This window comes from Pinus tabuliformis, chromosome X (assembly GCF_031772625.1).
Source record: "Pinus tabuliformis cultivar Carrire ecotype Pingquan chromosome X, CPIR1, whole genome shotgun sequence".
Taxonomy (NCBI): domain Eukaryota; kingdom Viridiplantae; phylum Streptophyta; class Pinopsida; order Pinales; family Pinaceae; genus Pinus; species Pinus tabuliformis.
In genome coordinates, this window is record NC_142308.1 from 1,452,611,957 (window position 1) to 1,452,628,500 (window position 16,544).

Genomic DNA, 16,544 nt, shown 5'->3' on the forward strand with positions numbered 1-16,544 from the left:
GTAGGAAGAATGTGACTCAAGTTTCCTCGAAGGAACCCTATAGTTGATTATATTGACCTCGAGAGGGCTAAAATCCCAAAATAATAGTTAAAAAACAAATATGTAGATAACCACAATTATACACACTGAAACCATATTATCGAAGTTGCATACCATTGCACATAATTTACTTTTCATATCATAAATTTTATACACTCCAAGTACTATCAATATGAAACACCATATGCCATGGTGGAATCATGTGGTCGTGGTATTTTACACTTACCGTATTGACTACAGAGAGGGCTCACATTCTAACCAAACAATGAATAACTACGGATAAATTCGAAAATGCATAAAGCCTTCCATTATCAAAGATAAATAATTAACAAAATTATAAGTGTGTTGAACGAGGGTCCTAAGGTGGGTTCCCTATCCCCATATCACACTACAACAATGAGATTGTGTGAAACCAATAACCTTTAAAAATGAATTAAATACAAACAATGTAAATACAACCCATCCAAGAAGCCACATGACACAATTGAGCAGGGGAAATATAATGACCATCCTTTCATTATTGTGTCAAGGGGAAAAAATTTGAGATCAAGTCCATGGGAAATTTTACCTCTTTTGCTCAGCCTGTATCGTAGTGTTGATAGAGTCTCACCACTAAATGACAACCCTCATACCTAGACAACACCAAGAATTGATTAGTACATTGAAAAGAAGGGAAGTAAATAAAGATTAAAAACCTAAATGAGGCACAAATGAAAATGGTTTCCTATAAAGATGACCCATCTCCTTAAATCCCTACATAGTGCAATAAAATTCTATTAGCACAAGTATTTCAAGTAATCAAGAAAAAGCAAGGGTAATATGTGTTGTAGGCACTAAAAATTAGGAATGAATAAGGGGGATTGCATGAGAAGAAAGGTATATAGGAATAAGTCACTAAACCAAACAAGAATATGCAGAGCCAAAGGAAATAAAGATGGGCCACATCCCTATAAGTTACACCTGAGATCATAGACATAAGAACAAAAAATATTTACGAAGAGTCGAAGGAAGAAAGATGACGATAACTACACAAGGTCTGTCCAAATCATAGGTAGAAGTCACAAAGCTAAAAAAAACACCCATAGAGACAAGAGGAAGGAAGGAAAAAGGATTGGCAATACAACCTCTAACCTATAACTCCATAGGATTTTCAAACATTAATCCTACCTATACAGGAACCTTACCCTCCATCCATATACCCAATTTCCTTGTCCAAGCTTTTGTATTAGGATTAGCTAGACAAAAATCCAAGATAATATAAAAATAATTATATCCGTCATAAGAATTATGTCACAATAGAACGGGTATTGTCATTGATTTTAAATATGATAGTGCTCACCAAGATTGGTCATATGAATAAACCCAACCGTCATGCCAATCGTCATCCTCGGTAGCACATGGATCCTATCGGAATGGACCGCGATCAAAGCTCTGTATGTGGGGTGGGGCTTCCACTATAAATGGAATGGGATTTCTATAGGGCCACATATCCAAAATATGAATCTATGTGATAAAATCACCAAGTGACTTGGAAGATAGTGAGGCGGCCAATTGAGTATGGTAACACAACCTTGTAAATAAATATTAGATCCCTATAATTATAATCGATACCTACCAGAAACACTATGTGCAATTGTATAATAATGGTGGTGCCTATAAACCTTGGACATATACTTTATGCATGGCCAGAGTAGTGTCATGTCCATGGAATTAACAAAGTTGTAGATAGAAAGGAAAAAATATAAGAAGTGCATGTTTAAATTTATTTCAAAACTATATTGAACTAATGACGCCACTCCAAACTTTGGATGTTTTGGTTAGAATGTGGTGAAATTTGAATAAGGTTCCCTTATATTGATAAAATCCAAAACAAAGTTGTACCTTGTATGAAAAAAATTGAGAGGTTTGAGAGGTGTCAAAAAATGGTATCGAAGCCTCAATTTACAACACTCGAAGCTACATGTGCACAAAGTGAAAAAAGGAAACTCAATGTGTTTGATTGCTACTCTTATAATTTAAATGGCCAAGGGAGAAGGAGAAATATCATAGGGGATCCAAGAAGGGAGTGAATCACATCAACATAAAGGGTTAGGTTAAGGGATATACGTCAAAATACCAAACTCTAGGAATTGAGATATCCAAGATATGCATTGAGTATTTAATAACAACTATGAAGAAAATGAAAACTACAATAGAAAAGTATAGACCTAATAATGCACTCCTACTAAGGATGCAACTAGAGAAATAAAAAATTTAGGAAGAGTAGAAAAGGATAAATTTAGCATTGTTGAAAATTATTAGTGATAAAACATAATTGAAAAATAATGGGTAGAACTATAACAATTAGGAAAGTATTCTAGAATGACATAAAGAAGTTTTAAAAAGAAAGGAACCACCTGATCTAGGAAATGAATTGTCAAATAAAGCTGCTAGAATTAATGTTTGCTTTAAATCAGCATACAATAGTGAACAAAATGGCAAAACACTTTTATTAAAAAGGAATAATGTAGAAGAATTCCAAGGGGAATTTAATAAACTGAGGCAACCAATTTTTGAAGGAGACACCAAAGAAAACGCATAAACATTGTTGATGAATATAGGAAAATATTTCCATGTTTATTATTATTCTAACAATATGAATGCTGGAGTGGCTACTTACCAGCTAAATGGTGAACCCAGTGATTGGTGGAAAAATATTAAAATCGGTAAAAGAATTAAGGAAAAGGAGATGACATGGAAACAATTTGAGGTATTTAAGAAAAAATATTTACCTAAGAGATACTTTGAAAACAAAGCCATGGATTTCCATGATATGAAGTTGGGAAGTATGCAGATATATGACTTCACCACTAAATTTATAAGGTTATTTATGTACACTTCCTACCTTTGGGGAGAAAAGGAGAAGGTGCAAAGGTACCTAAACTACATACCTTCATTTTATGAGAATATAATTGAATTCGACAATCAAGAAAAATGGATGAATCTATAAAGAAATAAAAGGCGTGCCATAAAATTTTTAGCTAAAAGACAAAACAAAACAAAACGTGTTCTGCTAAGAAAAAGAAGGGATTACATTTGAGAGGGACAGGCTTCAAATCCCCACCATTTCACACTATGGCAAAAAATCTCAAGTGAATAACTATAGTAAAATGACAATGCCCCATTTAAACCTTTACAAAATCCCACACAGTCAAAAGGATTCAGAAATGGGAGAGGAAATCTTACTAGGGAAACCCTAAAATGTTGGAAGTGTGGAGAATCCCATCTAGCCTAAAATTGTCCACACAAAAAGGGAAATGAAAGATCATCCATACACCATCTCCAAAAAGAATATGCAAGCAATGATCCAATAGGGAAACTATAAAATGTTGGAAGTGTGGAGAACCCCATCTAGCCTAAAATTGTCCACGCAAAAAAGGAAATGCTAGATCATCCATACACCATCTCCAAGAAGAATTCACAAAAAATGATTTAACCAAACATATTCTAAGGATCAATGCAGGCTTATATCACAATCAAGAAGAACATGAATCCTCAATGGTAGAAGTATGTAGTAAGATAAACAATAAACCTATTACAGTCATTATAGACCAAAGTTTTAGTAAGATTTATGTGTCACCTAAGTTACTAGAAAGTTGTAAATTAAGAAAAATAAAACATAGAGAAGAATGGCTTGTGCAACTAGCCACTGAGACAAAACAAAAGGCCATAAAATTCATCCTAGGTTGTTCATTAGAAATGGATGGATTACAAAATGTTATAAATTTGAATGTCCTACCATTGGAATTGTACGATGAGCTCATCAACATGGATACGTTGGAGAAACACAAGATGATTCTAAACATCTTACATAATTCCTTTGACTTTGTAGGTGACTCATGTACAGTTAAGGGAATACCTAGACCTATTTTGTTAACACAAATTGATATCATACAAATGAAGATGTGTACTAGGAAGGGCCATAAAATTTATATTGTTCAATTAATTGACACAATAGTAGAAAATGGAAAACCCAGCCTTGAAGACTTTTCCATCCTTTTGGAGTTTATATTTGTGTTGCCAAAAGAAAATCAAGGACTACCACCTATACAAGATACTGATTTCAACAAAGATATGATACTAGGGTTGACATCTATCTCCTAGGCCCCCCACAAAATGAGTGTACCAGAAGTTACAGAATTAAAATTACACTACAACAATTGTGGGAAAATAAGTACATAAGACCCAACTTATCACCATGGGGAGAACTCGTCTTATTTGTAAGGAAAAGAGAAAGAATGCTAACACTTTGCGTAGATTACAAGCACTTAAACAAGATGGATATAAAAAATAGACACCCACTGCCCATAATTGATAATTTCTTTGACCTGCACCCCGTAGTGCAAAGGTATTTTCTATAGTAGACCTGAGATTAGGCTACCACCAAATCAAGATTTAATAATAAGATATTTGAAAAACTGCATTAAAAACTCGTTATTGACACTATGTTTTTAGTCATCCCGTTTGGGTTAACGAACACATCAACCACCTTAATGTCCTTGATGAATATTGTTTTTTAGCAAACATATAGATACATTTTTCCTTGATTTTATAGACAACATATTGATCTACTGAAAGGATGAAAAGGAACATGAGGAGCTCTTAATTTTAGTATTGCATAGCATGAGGGAGCCTCAATTATATGCAAAATTCAATAAGTGTGAATTTTATCAACAGAAAATACAATATCTACGTTATGTTATTTCAGAAGAGGGGATAGAAGTAGACCCTGAGAAGGTGAATCCATCCTAGAATGGCTAGTGCCTAAGGACATAGTGTTCATTAGGTCCTTCATGGGGATAACCAGGTACTAAAAGAGATTTATAGAAGGGTTGTTGAAAATTGTGTTTTCAATAACTTGATTACAAAAAAAGGATTGCAGCTTTAATTGTAACCATCAATTTCAGCAAAATTTGGACACACTTAAATTATTTCTTACCACTGCACCCATATTAACAATTATGGATCTATATCAATATTCCACCGTGTACACTGATCCCTCTAAGGATGAACTATGGGGTGTTTTGTCACAAGAAAGGCATGTGATTTGTTACAAGTCCCAAAATTTTAAGGAACACAAAAAAAATTATGCTACCCATGGTTTAGAGTTGGAAGCAATGATGCAAACCCTCAAAATGTTGTGACATTATCTCATTGGAAGACAATTTGTGCTAATGAATAAAAACACTAGCCTAAAGTACTTGTTCAACCAACCTAACCTAAATTCTAGATAGGCTAGATTGTTGGCCTTTATTAATGAATAAAATTTTAAAATCAAACATACAAAAGCTAAGGAAACTAAATTTGTAGATGCTCTTAGGAAAAGAATAATCCTACTACATTCCATATCCATAAGTGAATATGAAATGGATTAGCTACAAAAAATTGAAACAACATACAAATATGACAAACACAAATAGAATATTAAGGAAAATGTGTAAACAACAAAGAAGAAATGATAAAAAAAGATTGGGAATGCAATCATGAAGGGATGATCAAATACAAAAAACAATTTTTGTACCTGATTTAGTAGATCTAAAGAAAATGTTACTCGATGGGTTTCATTAAAATCCATATTCTTAACACACAAGCTACTAAAAATGGTTGCAGAAGTAAAATGGAAGCATTACTGGTCAAACATGAAAAATGAGATAATATAACATATAGAAAGATATATACTGTGAGCTAGTTAAAGTTGAACACTGGCATGTCGCATGGATGCTACAAACCTTACCCATAACCAAATGGAAATGGGAAAGCATCACTATGGATTTCATTTCTTGACATCCTAAAATAGTAACACAACATGACTCAGTTATGGTTGTGGTTGAGAAACTAACTAAAGTGGCCCATTTCATCCGTGTAAAATCCACCTATAAATATATTAATATAGAAGACATTTTTATGACGGATGTATTAATATTACATGGAATCCCAAGGATTGTGGTGTTGGGTAGAGGCCCGAAATTTACATGGAATTTTTGGAAAGGTTTGTTTGAGGGCCTAGGAACTCAACACGGTTTCAGCACCACATATCATCCAAAGGCAGACAAACAAATAAAGAAGACTAAAAAAACTATAGGGGATATTCTTAGGATGTATGTTATGGATAGACTTAAGAAATGCAAAGAATATCAAAATCTGAGTAAATTTGCATACAATAAAAATTATCCCATTTGAAGTACATTACATGGAAGGAAATGCAAAAAATCAGTAACTTGGGACAATCCAATGGATGAGATGATGTTTGCCCAAACATGCTCAAGGAATTAGAACAAGTTGCACAAAAGGAAAGGAAAAATTTAAAGGCTGCAGAAGACAGGAAAATAGTTACATATATCTAGAGAGGACACCTTTAGAGTTCAACATGGGAGACCATGTCTACCTCAGAGTTAAGCCAAAAAGAAAGAAACTTGGGCTATGAAGTTGCACTATGTTAGCAATAACATACCATGAGCCATTCATGGTATTGGACAGAGTAGGTTTAGTAGCCTACGAGCTAACACTACCAACAAACATTAAAGTATAGAATTCTTTCCATGTTTCTCGTTTAAAAAAATATGTGGATGATATGTCTCATATTTTTTATTTGAATTTTGTAGAGGTGGATAAAGAGGGATATTTTCTAATAAAGACCGTACACGTACTCAATTGAAGAGATACCAAGCTCTAGAATTGAGCCATGACGCAAGTTAAAGTGTTGTGTAAGCACTACATCCCTGAAGAGGCTACCTAGGAGATGGATGATGTACTTCGGAAAGCATATCCATCTCTGCTCCAAGATCAAGAGTTTGAAATAAACATCGAGGATGATGTTGAATATTAGAGAGGGAGAAATGTAATGCCACAATTTTTCTTTTCAAAAATATTGTGAACTATTGTTTTAAATCAAGGGAACTAAATGGCTAGAAGACATTGTAATAAATATTGCATACAATTTTATTTTAGTAATAATAAGTAAAGAGAAATAGGTTAATGAGTGATATATATGAGTATGGGTTGTGATTTTATAGAATATGACTCCACTTGATTAATGACCATTTTTGAAAGACAAATGGGAAGTCCAAGAACTCTAATTCTCTAAAGGAAAAATCAGATGGGGGACAAACATCAAATTTTAAGGAGTCGCCTAGCATAAAGATGATACGTCCTCATGGTAGAACGAGTCGTAGGAAATAAGTAAGTGTTATTAGGAGGATTTCTACATCTTATGACGTTGGGAGGGGTCACGACTGAGTGCAAAAACACCTAAGGGGAGGAAGGAGTCTAATGTCACATGAACACAGGTTATGTGTTAGGCTGAGCTTGTATCCATTAATTCCATCACGCACTATTCAAAAGTGAAATGTGCACAACTATTAACATGCATGAAGATAAATTCTCTATAAAATCACAATCCATACTTGAGAGCATCTTACTAAAGAGATTTGGCTTATCAATCAATCACAGATTGGTGTAAAATCCCTCATCAATTTGTATCACCCCAAACTAGTTAAAAGTTCATCCAAACTTAATGCATGCATTACAAGTAGTGTCATTAATTAACCTGAATAACTGACATCGATGTTATGATTTAAATAAACCACTAAAAATGTTATTGTCATTTCATCATTTAAATAGAACGAGAATCTTTATTCTTGTCCATAAATTTTATTTAATAAATAGTTCCCATTAATTACAGTTTCTTTTGAATAAACCACTAAAAATGTTAGTATGACTTCTTTATTTAAATAAAACACAAATCTTTATAAATTTCTATTAATTTTATAAATTATTTTAAAATTGTTTTTATAAAATTAAAAATAACAAGGGAAAAATTTTAAAATCATCTCTAATATTTATATTTATATTTAGTATAATATGCAACTAAATGGAACTATTACCTAATAAATTCGTCCCAAACTTCGGAAGAACAAAAGCACATACAATATCAACATGTCTTATGAATATCATTATCATGGATTAAATTGTCAAGAGCATATATACATTAAAAAAAAATAGGTTGAAGTCATTTATCTTTTGATGCAAAACTTAGTTTATGTTTTTAAGCAAAAATAAATCTTTATATTGAGATGTTATTATTAGAATATTTTATTATTTATTTATAATGAGATGCTATTATTAGAATCGTGTAAAATTAAGTAAAAAAATAATTTAAATCGTTTAAAAGTGATTTTTAAGACCAAAAAACCTTTCGAAACTAACCAATTGGTTTGTAGTTTTATTTATTTATTTTTCTCTAGTTGTTTCAGCGTTAGAATTTGCAATATATGATATTTTAGCGTATTTTGAGATAGTAGGCATGTACTATGCCTCCACAATTAGATGAATTAATCGGAAAGGGGTGTAACGAACAGAACATATAACCCACTGGCAAACAAAACCCATCCATCGAGACTCATCCTTCGAGATTGGCATCTACTCGACAACTCTTGGGGGTCGCCTGATTGCCTTGATCTGAGATGATGTTGAATATGACCCAGCAACGTTGTCAAGTATTCGAACAATGAACACATCGGATCTAAGCGCCTTGCGACTGCCAGTGTAGGGTGACAGGGATTTCCCCAGGCTCGAATCTCCGCGCTCTTAATAGAATGGGGTGAGGAAGCGACAATGGCAACCGCAGCGGTTACAGCGGAGTGCCGAAGCTATGGAACTCAACCGAGTCACGATCTTGTAAAAGGACGCAGACCGTGCATGAAATACAGGTTGAGTAGTATCAAATGCTGTCCAGAAATGGTTGGCTATGATTTAAGAGAGTAAATCGTTTGAAAATTCAAAATTCCCTGTTTACCTGAGATGTATAAGGAGTATAAAGAGAGTAAATCGTTTGAAAATTCAAAATGTATCTAGGGTATTTATAATTTCTTGATAAATATTGAACATCTAAGTATTATATTTTTATTATGCATTTTAAGATAGGTATTAATGATACGAAGTATGTGTTTTTTTGTAAGAGGTTACAGGTTTAAAACTAGAACTAGAGTATGTATCTTGTTAAATTAGTGCATGGAGGAGAGCCTAGCACAGACAAAAATGTAGATAAAATAGCACATAGCAGAAAAATTCTATATTATTACATCAAGGAAATTACACACATATTTGTACAAGAAATAGTCTCAAGATAGGAATTCTATCTTAGATGTACAGTAGTGTGGTTGAGAGATTCTCTCAACCACACACTAAACTAGGAGAAGCTATATTCTAGCTAATTCCTATTATGTAGGAACAAACTCCTCAAATAGGGAATTACAACCATAGACAATTAGGAATTAATTATTTCTAACTCCCCCCCTTAATGACTACTTGTCACGCTAGTGATTCACAAAGTCTGGTTGTGGTCAAACATAACAAAGAATATGTCAACATCCATATAAAAGATCAACCATCCACGGGAATGTATGGGTATCAATCGTTGCAACCACTAGTCTTGTAGGATTTCCTTTGCATACATGATTCTGTCAGCCATTATCACTGCATATATGTACCTACAAATCCACCACCGTCGGGCGAATTGCATTTGCAGATCTTCCAAAAACAAAGAGAGATTAGTGCCTTTCTAAGCCAAATATTCATGTCCAAATAACAATCGCAAACAGTTGCGCTGATTGCGCCTTTCGACACAACTGTCAGATAGAAAAGTGCACCAACCCTCTTATGCTCAAACGCACCAATATCTGAGACCATGAGCCAGGTGTTACTGTAGTCCACTTTCTCCTAAGAGCACAAAGCTCCCGTGCACACGTTAGCCACTCAGGCAATATGCCACCACCGAGCAAGTCCGATCTGCCACCACCGGGAAAATCCTGTAGCCACTAAGGCGCTGCCACCACTGGCCAATCCGATCTACCACGACTAGGCAAATCCCGAACTTAAATGTGCCACCTCTGGGCAAGTCCGATCTACCACCACCTGGAAAATCCGGAACTTAAATGTGCCACCTTCGGGCAAATTCTGTAGCCACTAGGGCTCTATGGATGGTTTTTGGCTCACCACCAACCAGCCACAAAGGCAATCCATTACAAAGTGGTTTTAAGATCACCACGAACTTTCAAATACCTTTAAAAGCCTTACATTTCATTCAACATATTGGAGTTTCTGGGTACATACAATGACCATTACAACAACTGGACTTGTTTATAACATGCTAGGGAGTCTATTCCACAAACCACACTAACTCAAACAAACATATAACTCAGCGGATTAGCGAGCATTCGGCTGACTTAAGGCATGGGAGGACCAAGTCCCCGGCCCTGGCTGAGCATGCGGGAAAGACTATGCATCATGTATGTATAGAGGAGGCTCAAGTCATTGCCAAAATTGCGCAGTTTCACCATCGCAAATTTAGAGAGGCCCTGGAGATTGAGAAAAGGCCGAACAACCTTAATAGGGATGATGGCTGGAAGATTAGCAGTTGCTGGGTCCCAGCCCTGTCTTCCTAGCCCCCTCACCCCCCTTTTTTTGTTAGGTCTTAGGGTTTCTGTCTTCCCCCTCCTCATTTTTCTTTTGGCAGTTTTGTCCCATTATTTGGAGTGTTTAAGTCATTATTAAGTTATGAATTAGTTTCGGGCTATTATTGTATACTATTGGGCATATTATAATTAGATTTGATTTTTTGCCCTAATTTCATTAATTATACATTTTAATCTTAGAATTGAGTTTCCCTTTAACTAATATCTAAAAAACCCTTTGTCATCTTATAAATATTAATGACATAATTAACTTTAGTAAATTTGGGAATAAATAATTATGTAATAAATATTGATTATTATTAGAAATTTGACCTTTAGGATATATTATGTTATACCAATATTATTAGTTATAGTAGTAAACATGTCATCCCTAAATTATGATAATTTCTTGTAAGTAATAATTTATTTACCTAAGGTCTTAGTTTCCTTTATGAATTTATAATAAATAATGATCTAACACTGATTATTTGACCATTAATGATGATATACCAATAACATTAGTTATACTAGTAGTAACAGACTTGGTTTTAACAACTCTAAATTATGGTTTTTTCTAGGAATATTAATGGTTTAACAATTTATTTGGATTTATTAATAAACATATATTATTCTATATAACTTAGTATTTTATTGGACCAATTTATTTAAATATTAAATATAATATATTATAAGAACAAAATAGTGAAGATCTAACTTACCAAAGACCATTAAATAATTATTACACTATTACCTAATATAACTAGATTCTAGAAAGAATAATGATTGATTACCTTTACTTGTATTTTATAATAATTGAATATAGATTAATTATTATTTATTATGAGATATAATGACCATGAGAATTAAAATTCTTGTATTTTATAATAATTAAATATAGATTAATTATTACACAATTACCGAGTATAACTAAATTCTAAAAATAATAATGAGTGATTACCTTTACTTATATTTTATAATAATTAAATATAGATTAATTCTTGTATTTTAATAATTAAATATAGATTAATTAATATATATTAGAAGATATAATGACCATCATAATTAAAATAGGTATTCTCTTAATAATTGGATAATAACAATAATATACCTATTTAATCTAAATTAACATATGAATTCCTTTATTGAACTTTTTTAGCTTTTTCGAGAATTATTAATTAACTAATTTAGTGGTTTGACCACGATCATTCGGTCAAAATTAGCCGTTAGCATTATAGCTGTTGGAGTCTCTGCACACTCTATTTAATCACGCTAAGCCGGATTGGTTCTTCAACTTGTCCTGACGATGAACCACACTAGTTGGAAACGCGTCGACAAAAGATTGGTTATGTGATTTTGCCGAAGATTATCTGAACAATGTTATGGATCACAGAAGTCTAAACTCCTTAATAAACGTTGTCGCTGCTCCTTTACCTCATCTGTTCACTGTTCACATCTTGGGCTCCTTCACTTCCCTTACCTCAGCTGCTGCTACTCTCCACACTCATCTCGATCATCCTCCAATATCTGATGTAGCTCCAATTGATGTCGTTTTCACTATCATGTATTCATCATTCCCTGCAAATTTTCTTAGTGTTGGAATGACCATTTCCAACAGACACTCAAAATTGTGACAATAGTTGGTCATACTAATGTCACTTAAATTACAACTAGTTTCATTGTCATGACAGTTAATCAATATATTGCAACATCATCAGAGAATTAAAAAAAATACATTTCGACAATAGCATAAACTTCTCTATATATCGAGCAGCTCCATTTTCTCCTGTAGGCAGCACAGGATGACTAACCAGACTGCTTAATACAACTGACTTTCCAGCACCAACATTGCCGAGAGGCACAATGTTGAGGAAAGTAAAATTCTTCGTTGACAACTCCTCTGCTTCCAGCAGGGCAACGATCTACTGCAGAGATTCTGAAAGCTGAACCAAATTCTTCATGGCTTCCATTGAATTCAACGAATTTTCCACTTTGATGGATCTGCAGCTCCTCCTATGGACTGATCTCTCCAAAGGCACTCGACAACCATAAGCCTCGGCTCACACCAGTCGGTGCTCCGTATCCCAACAATGCTTACGGATAAAATCGCTCTGGTGCACCCAGCTCACTTATATGGAAATCTACACGCTGTGGCAGCTCCATATGAGGGATGAACTGGAGCGCTACTTTGAATGCTTCACAAGGCACAACAAAGACATCTTTGCTCCTCACTGGCACTGATCCGACGAATCTGACAACTCTGTTCCTAGTTCGCTTTGAATTTCAGGCAGACTCACAACCACGACTGTCCACGCTCGCCACATGCAGTTGAGCTCTCCAGCCCTCAGACAAACTTCAAACAACCTTAGTCAACCAGCATGCAGTGCTCCACAACACCAACATGCAGTCCTCCACAGCAAGCAGAAAATCGGCCTCAATCAAACAACAACTGCAATACAACTGGTCATCACGGCATCGCTGTTGGAATACACCTCCGCCCAGGCTCCAGCAAGAACTTCAAGAATTCTGCCACTCTACAGCAGCACAGTCAACATAAGATTTCTAAGATAGTGGAAACACTCTCCACACTTCACCAAACTCTGCACCAGCGCATCTCACAATTTCAATTCAACATGAATCACATCCTGCATTAGATCACAGAATGCCTATGATCCAATATCTTTAACGAGCTCATAATGATCGTTATCATGCATGATTGGCATAATATCATCCTTCAGCCCAAATTCCCTTGTCCAAACACCCTTGTCCTCTGTTTCTTTGCTCGCACCTCCTCACAGCACACTGGCTCAGATCTGGCCGCAATTACAGGCTTCACGCCTCTTCAAAGCCACAGATGATTGTTCTATGAACAGAATAGCCGAGCTTGCCTCCACCTCCACTCCAAGAGCTGCAAGACAGCTCTGGCAATGTGCGCCTGTGGATGGCTGATCACTCTCATCAAAGAACGCATTTTCCTCGTGCCTCTCAAAGGCCTGACAAAGAAGAAAGAACCCCACTACTGCTGCTCCACCTCCTCTGTTGCATAAACCTCCTTGGGGAACAGCAAACTCAGGCCACATCAAAGAAAAAATGAAAGAAAACCCGCACTCGCACTCTGATCCCTCACACAACCCATGCAGATCATCTACAAAGTATGATCCACTTGAAGATCAGCCTGCACAGCGATAGAGCCGCAGATTTGATCACAAATCTTAGGGATCGATCGCCACAACCACCGTTTCTCTTCAATATACAACTATGTGCTACATAGAGGTCTTCTCCGCAGGCTGCGTCTCTCATTCCAGCAGCTCAATGCCAACAAGGCAAAAAATATCTATTAGCAGCCACGCACGACTGCATACATGCAGATCTCTGGCTTTGAAGATGCCGCAAATCCAGCAACAGATCTCGGTTCTTCTGATTCACTTAATCTGCCAATATGCTGATCTTCTTTCCTTCACTCTATAAAGACGCCCGCAGGCTACCACCGATCCGCCACAACACAAATTCAACAACACCTGATTTTTTTGATAGATCAAATCACTCCACCACTAAAGAAGATTAACTCACTCAATCGACAGCATATCCACGCAGCGGTTAAACTGCACCTCCTCCTTCACGGTGAAGTGCTCCAACAAAGAGGGTGTCGACCTTCAATCCATCAGAACCCGACAGATCCACCTTGTTGCGACCTCGTCCACGCGTACAAGAGACAACGCCTCCATGGTAAACACAGTGAGATCAACTCGACGATCAACATAGGTTCGATCTACTCGCGTTTCTGTGACAACAATTGCATTCCTGCTGATGGAAATTATTCCTCCTGCCATCTGCCATGGTCGATTATTTGGGGAAAAGATAAATAAATAAAAAATCACTCGGACTTTCCGATCACCATATGCAGTCTTCCATCCAATCCACTGACAGATCGAACCACCCCACGAGTGATCCACTCAGCCTACGATCTGCAGTCCGTCGGCTCGGTTGCCCTGATCAACCGATCTGCTGCCACACTGCTCGGATCTCACTCTCCGATTGGCAGACACACCAAGGCTACCGATCTTGGAGGTTCTACCAGTATCAACACCACGACCTGCAGCAATCGAAGGCACCAGGCACCTGCAGGGATCTTACTCTCTTACAGTGCACCACCGACCACACTCCTTGCAGCGCTAACACACATAGTGAGAGAGCATCCACGCTTCCACTGCATAGATCCATTGTCAAGGCCACTGCAATAAGCATGACGATTGGAGCAATGGATACCTACGCCAACACAACGAAATTGGCTATGGCAACGGAGTTTACAACGTCCTTTATACGTCAGACTAGGGCAGCAACGTGCTTAACACGATTTCAAATAGCCGCTCAAGCACTTGAACAGACCACAAAAAAAAATTGATGGACAAACAACATATACTAAACTCTTTATTTTCCCTCAGCCCAGGAGGGGCCGAGGCCTAGGCCCTTACGGGCTCTGAAGCTCTGATACCAAGATAAAATAGCACATAGCAGAAAAATTCTATATTATTACATCAAGGAAATTACACACATATTTGTACAAGCAATAGTCTCAAGATAGGTTTTATATCTTAGACGTACAGTAGTGCGGTTGATAGATTCTCTCAACCACACACTAAACTAGGAGAAACTATATTCTAGCTAATTCCTAGTATGTAGGAACAAACTCCTCAAATAGCAAATTACAACCATAGACAAGTAGGAATTAATTATTTCTAACTAAGGTCTTATAACACAATCTAGTTTTTGGCTTGGTTGCTACCTTAAAATTAGGTATCATATTATATATATGTGTGTGTGTGTGTGTGTGTGTTAGTAATAACTTTTCTTCTTTTCTAAATGGAGGTGATGCCTGTTTAGTTCTTCAAAATCTAGTACCGTAAATACATCATGAGCATCCATACCTAGATAGTCTCAACCTTCCTAGTGAGAAACCAAGTCTATTGACCATCTGGTTGAATTATAATGAGTCCAAAATTTAAATTGTTTGAGTGAGTTCTTCAAAGGTACATACATGAATTATTCATCTAGAGAATTATATTCACGAGAAGAATCTACTGGGACAAGGTCCATGGAACTGGTTCCTCATTGCTTTGTCGGTAACATGCATGGAATGTGTCTCTCGATGCGGCCAACCAGGGGTTTTGTTGTGGAATTTGTCGCTCGATCAACTAGAATTCATTGTGAATTGAATGCAACTCCTCGTTAACTTTTGGGCTTCCTATTAGTGGCAACATGAAGGCCTTAGCCAATAGAGTTTTCAGTAGCTATTAAACGTCTAAAGTCTTCACAAATAATATAGGGAAACCTGTGTATAAACCGGGTTTGGATTAATGACTTCCCATTTAGATAACATGTGCTGCTCATTAGGATCCAACTTTGTTTTGATTTCATTTTCATAGCCTCTGTTAGTCTCACGAGCGTGAGATTGCATGCCCGATTGGTAAGCATTGGCAACATTGTTGCTCATTACGGATGTTTACTGCTGACCCCTGCCCCCAATGGGACCGGAGTGGGCCATGCCTTGCCCTCTCCCTTTGTTATCACCCGATCTGGATCCCTTGGGGGAGCGAGTCATGATATTTTGTCTCCACCTGTTACGAATTTTCTCCAGCCTGGCCTAACCCTATGACAATGGTCCATACTAGAGCATGGCCAGTAGGCTTCCAACGTTGTCGATCTATATTCCCATGCTCGGACAGCCCTGAGTACCAAATACCTGCGATATATACCAAGCATCCACGAAGAAACATAATTTTAATAAACCAAAACCAACATTTTTTCATATACTGAAGAACGAGGATGAAAATACCTCGCACACATGACAAAGAACTAGAAATAATTCACCCGCACCCCTATGGGCCGAGAGTGGAGACCAATTGGTCCTAGAATTTCCCCCAGCGATAGTGTCGGGTTGAACACAAAGATTCTAGAACATAGCCAAAACAACACCATAACAATTAGTTTGACCAGCCCACATTCGAGTTGAAGGATAAG